We start from the raw sequence: 8,310 nt of genomic DNA on the forward strand, positions 1-8,310 counted from the left end.
TGTTTACATGCTGTCTCAAGAAGAAGAAAGGACTGCCTGATGCTTTCCTGTGTAGTATTTTATCCAGATCCCCATTAGCTACAGGCAAAGCTGCTTCTACTCTTCCTAAGGTCCACACAACACATAAAACATGACATAATACACAACATGAATAGACAGATACAGAACTACATTCATTAAAATAAATAAAATAACGTAAAATTACAATACACAAAACACAATACAAAAATAGAAAACACGACATGTAAAGTGTTTCATGAGTTGAAACAAAATTATCCCAGAAATGTTCCATATGCACAAAGAGATTGTTTCTCTCAAATTTTGTGAACACATTTGTTTACATCCCTGTTAGTGAGCATTTCTCCTTCATCAAGATAATCCATCCACCTGACAGGTGTGGCATATCAAGAAGCTGATTAATCCATCCACCTGACAGGTGTGGCATATCAAGAAGCTGATTAATCCATCCACCTGACAGGTGTGGCATATCAAGAAGCTGATTAATCCATCCACCTGACAGGTGTGGCATATCAAGAAGCTGATTAATCCATCCACCTGACAGGTGTGTCATATCAAGAAGCTGATTAATCCATCCACCTGACAGGTGTGGCATATCAAGAAGCTGATTAATCCATCCACTTGACAGGTGTGTCATATCAAGAAGCTGATTAATCCATCCACCTGACAGGTGTGGCATATCAAGAAGCTGATTAATCCATCCACCTGACAGGTGTGGCATATCAAGAAGCTGATTAATCCATCCACCTGACAGGTGTGGCATATCAAGAAGCTGATTAATCCATCCACCTGACAGGTGTGGCATATCAAGAAGCTGATTAATCCATCCACCTGACAGGTGTGACATATCAAGAAGCTGATTAATCCATCCACCTGACAGGTGTGGCATATCAAGAAGCTGATTAATCCATCCACCTGACAGGTGTGGCATATCAAGAAGCTGATTAATCCATCCACCTGACAGGTGTGGCATATCAAGAAGCTGTTTAATCCATCCACCTGACAGGTGTGTCATATCAAGAAGCTGATTAATCCATCCACCTGACAGGTGTGGCATATCAAGAAGCTGATTAATCCATCCACCTGACAGGTGTGGCATATCAAGAAGCTGATTAATCCATCCACCTGACAGGTGTGGCATATCAAGAAGCTGATTAATCCATCCACTTGACAGGTGTGGCATATCAAGAAGCTGTTTAATCCATCCACCTGACAGGTGTGTCATATCAAGAAGCTGATTAATCCATCCACCTGACAGGTGTGGCATATCAAGAAGCTGATTAATCCATCCACTTGACAGGTGTGTCATATCAAGAAGCTGATTAATCCATCCACCTGACAGGTGTGGCATATCAAGAAGCTGATTAATCCATCCACCTGACAGGTGTGGCATATCAAGAAGCTGATTAATCCATCCACCTGACAGGTGTGGCATATCAAGAAGCTGATTAATCCATCCACTTGACAGGTGTGTCATATCAAGAAGCTGATTAATCCATCCACCTGACAGGTGTGTCATAACAAGAAGCTGATTAATCCATCCACCTGACAGGTGTGGCATATCAAGAAGCTGATTAATCCATCCACCTGACAGGTGTGGCATATCAAGAAGCTGATTAATCCATCCACCTGACAGGTGTGGCATATCAAGAAGCTGATTAATCCATCCACCTGACAGGTGTGGCATATCAAGAAGCTGATTAATCCATCCACCTGACAGGTGTGTCATATCAAGAAGCTGATTAATCCATCCACCTGACAGGTGTGGCATATCAAGAAGCTGTTTAATCCATCCACCTGACAGGTGTGGCATATCAAGAAGCTGATTAATCCATCCACCTGACAGGTGTGGCATATCAAGAAGCTGATTAATCCATCCACCTGACAGGTGTGGCATATCAAGAAGCTGATTAATCCATCCACCTGACAGGTGTGGCATATCAAGAAGCTGATTAATCCATCCACCTGACAGGTGTGGCATATCAAGAAGCTGATTAATCCATCCACCTGACAGGTGTGTCATATCAAGAAGCTGATTAATCCATCCACTTGACAGGTGTGACATATCAAGAAGCTGATTAATCCATCCACTTGACAGGTGTGTCATATCAAGAAGCTGATTAATCCATCCACCTGACAGGTGTGGCATATCAAGAAGCTGATTAATCCATCCACCTGACAGGTGTGGCATATCAAGAAGCTGATTAATCCATCCACCTGACAGGTGTGGCATATCAAGAAGCTGATTAATCCATCCACCTGACAGGTGTGTCATATCAAGAAGCTGATTAATCCATCCACCTGACAGGTGTGGCATATCAAGAAGCTGATTAATCCATCCACCTGACAGGTGTGGCATATCAAGAAGCTGATTAATCCATCCACCTGACAGGTGTGGCATATCAAGAAGCTGATTAATCCATCCACCTGACAGGTGTGGCATATCAAGAAGCTGATTAATCCATCCACCTGACAGGTGTGTCATATCAAGAAGCTGATTAATCCATCCACCTGACAGGTGTGGCATATCAAGAAACTGATTAATCCATCCACCTGACAGGTGTGGCATATCAAGAAGCTGATTAATCCATCCACTTGACAGGTGTGTCATATCAAGAAGCTGATTAATCCATCCACCTGACAGGTGTGTCATATCAAGAAGCTGATTAATCCATCCACCTGACAGGTGTGGCATATCAAGAAGCTGATTAATCCATCCACCTGACAGGTGTGGCATATCAAGAAGCTGATTAATCCATCCACCTGACAGGTGTGTCATATCAAGAAGCTGATTAATCCATCCACCTGACAGGTGTGTCATATCAAGAAGCTGATTAATCCATCCACCTGACAGGTGTGGCATATCAAGAAGCTGATTAATCCATCCACCTGACAGGTGTGGCATATCAAGAAGCTGATTAATCCATCCACCTGACAGGTGTGGCATATCAAGAAGCTGATTAATCCATCCACCTGACAGGTGTGGCATATCATGAAGCTGATTAATCCATCCACCTGACAGGTGTGTCATATCAAGAAGCTGATTAATCCATCCACCTGACAGGTGTGGCATATCAAGAAGCTGATTAATCCATCCACCTGACAGGTGTGTCATATCAAGAAGCTGATTAATCCATCCACCTGACAGGTGTGGCATATCAAGAAGCTGATTAATCCATCCACCTGACAGGTGTGACATATCAAGAAGCTGATTAAACGGTGTCAAAGTTGGCCTCCCGAGTGGTGCAACAGTCTAATGCACTACATCACGTGTGCTTGAGGTGTCACTGCAGACCCGGGTTCGTCTGGGGAGAGTTTGGCCGGACGGGATTTCTTTGTCCCATTGTGCCTTAGCGACTCCTTGTGGCGGGCTGGGAGCCTGCAAGCTGACCTCGGTCGCCAGCTGTACAGTGTTTCCTCCGACATATTGCACTGTCACCTGTGGGACCTTATATAGACAGGTGTGTGCCTTTCCAAATCATGTCCACATCAATTGAATTTACCACAGGTGGACACCAATCAAGTTGTAGAATCATCTGAAGGATGATCAATGGAAACAGGATGCACCTGAGCTCAATTTAGAGTCTCATAGCAAAGGGTCTGAATACTTATGTAAATAAGGTATTTCGGTTTAAAAAAAAAAGTTTTATGCATTTTATGCATTCATCAGTTATTTGTTGTTATTAGTTGTTTATTCCATGTGTAACTCTGTGTTGTTGTTTGTGTCAAACTGCTTTGCTTTATCTTGGCCAGGTCGCAGTTGTAAATGAGAACTTGTTCTCAACTAGCCTACCTGGTTAAATAAAGGTGAACTAGCCTACCTGGTTAAATAAAGGTGAACTAGCCTACCTGGTTAAATAAAGGTGAACTAGCCTACCTGGTTAAATAAAGGTGAACTAGCCTACCTGGTGAAATAGAGGTGAACTAGCCTACCTGGTTAAATAAAGGTGAACTAGCCTACCTGGTTAAATAAAGGTGAACTAGCCTACCTGGTTAAATAAAGGTGAACTAGCCTACCTGGTTAAATAAAGGTGAACTAGCCTACCTGGTTAAATAAAGGTGAACTAGCCTACCTGGTTAAATAAAGGTGAACTAGCCTACCTGGTTAAATAAAGGTGAACTAGCCTACCTGGTTAAATAAAGGTGAACTAGCCTACCTGGTTAAATAAAGGTGAACTAGCCTACCTGGTTAAATGAAGGTGAACTAGCCTACCTGGTGAAATAAAGGTGAACTAGCCTACCTGGTTAAATAAAGGTGAACTAGCCTACCTGGTTAAATAAAGGTGAACTAGCCTACCTGGTTAAATAAAGGTGAACTAGCCTACCTGGTTAAATAAATGTGAACTAGCCTACCTGGTTAAATAAAGGTGAACTAGCCTACCTGGTTAAATAAAGGTGAACTAGCCTACCTGGTTAAATAAAGGTGAACTAGCCTACCTGGTTAAATAAAGGTGAACTAGCCTACCTGGTTAAATAAAGGTGAACTAGCCTACCTGGTTAAATAAAGGTGAACTAGCCTACCTGGTTAAATGAAGGTGAACTAGCCTACCTGGTGAAATAAAGGTGAACTAGCCTACCTGGTGAAATAAAGGTGAACTAGCCTACTTGGTGAAATAAAGGTGAACTAGCCTACCTGGTTAAATAAAGGTGAACTAGCCTACCTGGTTAAATAAAGGTGAACTAGCCTACCTGGTTAAATAAAGGTGAACTAGCCTACCTGGTTAAATAAAGGTGAACTAGCCTACCTGGTTAAATAAAGGTGAACTAGCCTACCTGGTTAAATAAAGGTGAACTAGCCTACCTGGTTAAATAAAGGTGAACTAGCCTACCTGGTTAAATAAAGGTGAACTAGCCTACCTGGTTAAATAAAGGTGAAATGCATTATTTTATTTATTTTGCCCACTGTTCCCAGAGCGCCGAAGACGTGGATGTTGATTAAGGCACCTCTCTGATTCAGAGGCATTGGGTTAAATGCGGGAAGACGTGGATGTTGATTTAAGGCAGGAAATGCGGGAAGACACATTTCAGTTGAATACACTCAATTGAACAACTGACTAGCTATCCCCCTTTCCCTTGTGTCAGTGCAGTACATGTAGAATGCCCTTCTCTATAGGCTGAAAGTCTGTTGTTCATTTCTTCATTGACAAATAGCATTGTATTTGATTCAAACACAATTCTTTCCAAAGTGTTTGTTAATAAGAGCCCGGCAGTAGACTTATTGGTCCTCTGTTTGAGCCCCAAAAAATAGCCCTTTACCATTTGAAAGTAAAGGTATCATGACTTTAGCTTCCCTACCTGAGGTGAAAACGTTTTTTTCAAGCTCAGATTGAAGATAACGGCAACATATTCTGCTATTATCCTCAGTAGCTTTGGTCTCTCATTATTAATGGCCAGGAACACTCAGAAAAATGTTCCATGCTAACCTTATTAAATTGCTTTTCTTTCATAATTAGGTATTTTATGTCTGGATAGCTCACAGTTTGTTGCTGGAAAGGGAAATGTATTCAACTGAAACGTGTCTTTCTGCATTTAACCCAAACCCTATGAATCAGAGAGGTGCAGGGGGGGGCCGCCTTAAATCCACGTCTTCGGCGGTTAGCATTTCATGTCTGAGTTTGCCCACTTTGCCAATGAAGTAGTTATTTAAATAATTGGCCACATCAAAGGGTTTGGTGATGAATGAGTCATCTGATTTAATAAATAACGATGTTGAATTAGTCTTTTTTGCCCATAATTTCATATGAAGTTCTCCAAAGCTTTTTTTTTACGTCATATTTTATATAATTTATCTAAGTTTCAAAATACAGTTTTTCTTCTTCTTTTTGTTCAGTTCAGTCACATCATTTCTCCATTTGCGGTCGGTTTTCCAGTCAGATGAGCAGCCAGACTTATTAGCCACTTGTTTAACTGCCTCTCTCTCTCAACCACACAATTCTTCAGTTCCTCATCAATCTATGGTGCCTCAGCAGATCTAACAGTCCCTTTCTTAATAAGTACATGTTTATCAATAACTGGAAGGAGAAATCAAATCAAATCAAATCAAAGCAAATCAAATTTTATTTGTCACATACACATGGTTAGCAGATGTTAATGCGAGTGTAGCGAAATGCTTGTGCTTCTAGTTCCGACAATGCAGTAATAATGAACAAGTAATCTAACTAACAATTCCAAAAAACTACTGTCTTATACACAGTGTAAGGGGATAAAGAATATGTACATAAGGATATATGAATGAGTATTGGTACAGAGCAGCATAGGCAAGATACAGTAGATGATATCGAGTACAGTATATACATATGAGATGAGTATGTAAACCAAGTGGCATAGTTAAAGTGGCTAGTGATACATGTATTACATAAGGATGCAGTCGATGATATAGAGTACAGTATATACGTATGCATATGAGATGAATAATGTAGGGTAAGTAACATTATATAAGGTAGCATTGTTTAAAGTGGCTAGTGATATATTTACATCATTTCCCATCAATTCCCATTATTAAAGTGGCTGGAGTTGAGTCAGTGTCATTGACAGTGTGTTGGCAGCAGCCACTCAATGTTAGTGGTGGCTGTTTAACAGTCTGATGGCCTTGAGATACAAAATGCTACAAGCATTTCGCTACACTCGCATTAACATCTGCTAACCATGTGTATGTGACAAATAAAATTTGATTTGAGATAGAAGCTGTTTTTCAGTCTCTCGGTCCCAGCTTTGATGCACCTGTACTGACCTCGCCTTCTGGATGACAGCGGGGTGAACAGGCAGTGGCTCGGGTGGTTGATGTCCTTGATGATCTTTATGGCCTTCCTGTAGCATCGGGTGGTGTAGGTGTCCTGGAGGGCAGGTAGTTTGCCCCCGGTGATGCGTTGTGCAGACCTCACTACCCTCTGGAGAGCCTTACGGTTGAGGGCGGTGCAGTTGCCATACCAGGCGGTGATACAGCCCGCCAGGATGCTCTCGATTGTGCATCTGTAGAAGTTTGTGAGTGCTTTTGGTGACATGCCGAATTTCTTCAGCCTCCTGAGGTTGAAGAGGCGCTGCTGCGCCTTCTTCACGATGCTGTCTGTGTGAGTGGACCAATTCAGTTTGTCTGTGATGTGTATGCCGAGGAACTTAAAACTTGCTACCCTCTCCACTACTGTTCCATCGATGTGGATGGGGGTGTTCCCTCTGCTGTTTCCTGAAGTCCACAATCATCTCCTTAGTTTTGTTGACGTTGAGTGTGAGGTTATTTTCCTGACACCACACTCCGAGGGCCCTCACCTCCTCCCTGTAGGCCGTCTCGTCGTTGTTGGTAATCAAGCCTACCACTGTTGTGTCGTCCGCAAACTTGATGATTGAGTTGGAGGCGTGCGTGGCCACGCAGTCGTGGGTGAACAGGGAGTACAGGAGAGGGCTCAGAACGCACCCTTGTGGGGCCCCAGTGTTGAGGATCAGCGGGGAGGAGATGTTGTTGCCTACCCTCACCACCTGGGGGCGGCCCGTCAGGAAGTCCAGTACCCAGTTGCACAGGGCGGGGTCGAGACCCAGGGTCTCGAGCTTGATGACGAGCTTGGAGGGTACTATGGTGTTGAATGCCGAGCTGTAGTCGATGAACAGCATTCTCACATAGGTATTCCTCTTGTCCAGATGGGTTAGGGCAGTGTGCAGTGTGGTTGAGATTGCATCGTCTGTGGACCTATTTGGGCGGTAAGCAAATTGGAGTGGGTCTAGGGTGTCAGGTAGGGTGGAGGTGATATGGTCCTTGACTAGTCTCTCAAAGCACTTCATGATGACGGATGTGAGTGCTACGGGCGGTAGTCGTTTAGCTCAGTTACCTTAGCTTTCTTGGGAACAGGAACAATGGTGGCCCTCTTGAAGCATGTGGGAACAGCAGACTGGTATAGGGATTGATTGAATATGTCCGTAAACACACCGGCCAGCTGGTCTGCGCATGCTCTGAGGGCGCGGCTGGGGATGCCGTCTGGGCCTGCAGCCTTGTGAGGGTTAACACGTTTAAATGTCTTACTCACCTCGGCTGCAGTGAAGGAGAGACAGCATGTTTTCGTTGCAGGCCGTGTCAGTGGCACTGTATTGTCCTCAAAGCGGACAAAAAGTTATTTAGTCTGCCTGGGAGCAAGACATCCTGGTCCGTGACTGGGCTGGATTTCTTCCTGTAGTCCGTGATTGACTGTAGACCCTGCCACATGCCTCTTGTGTCTGAGCCGTTGAATTGAGATTCTACTTTGTCTCTGTACTGGCGCTTAGCTTGTTTGATAGCCTTGCGGAGGGAATAGCTGCACTGTTTGTATT

This window comes from Oncorhynchus tshawytscha, linkage group LG01 (genome assembly GCF_018296145.1).
Source record: "Oncorhynchus tshawytscha isolate Ot180627B linkage group LG01, Otsh_v2.0, whole genome shotgun sequence".
Taxonomy (NCBI): Eukaryota; Metazoa; Chordata; class Actinopteri; order Salmoniformes; family Salmonidae; genus Oncorhynchus; species Oncorhynchus tshawytscha.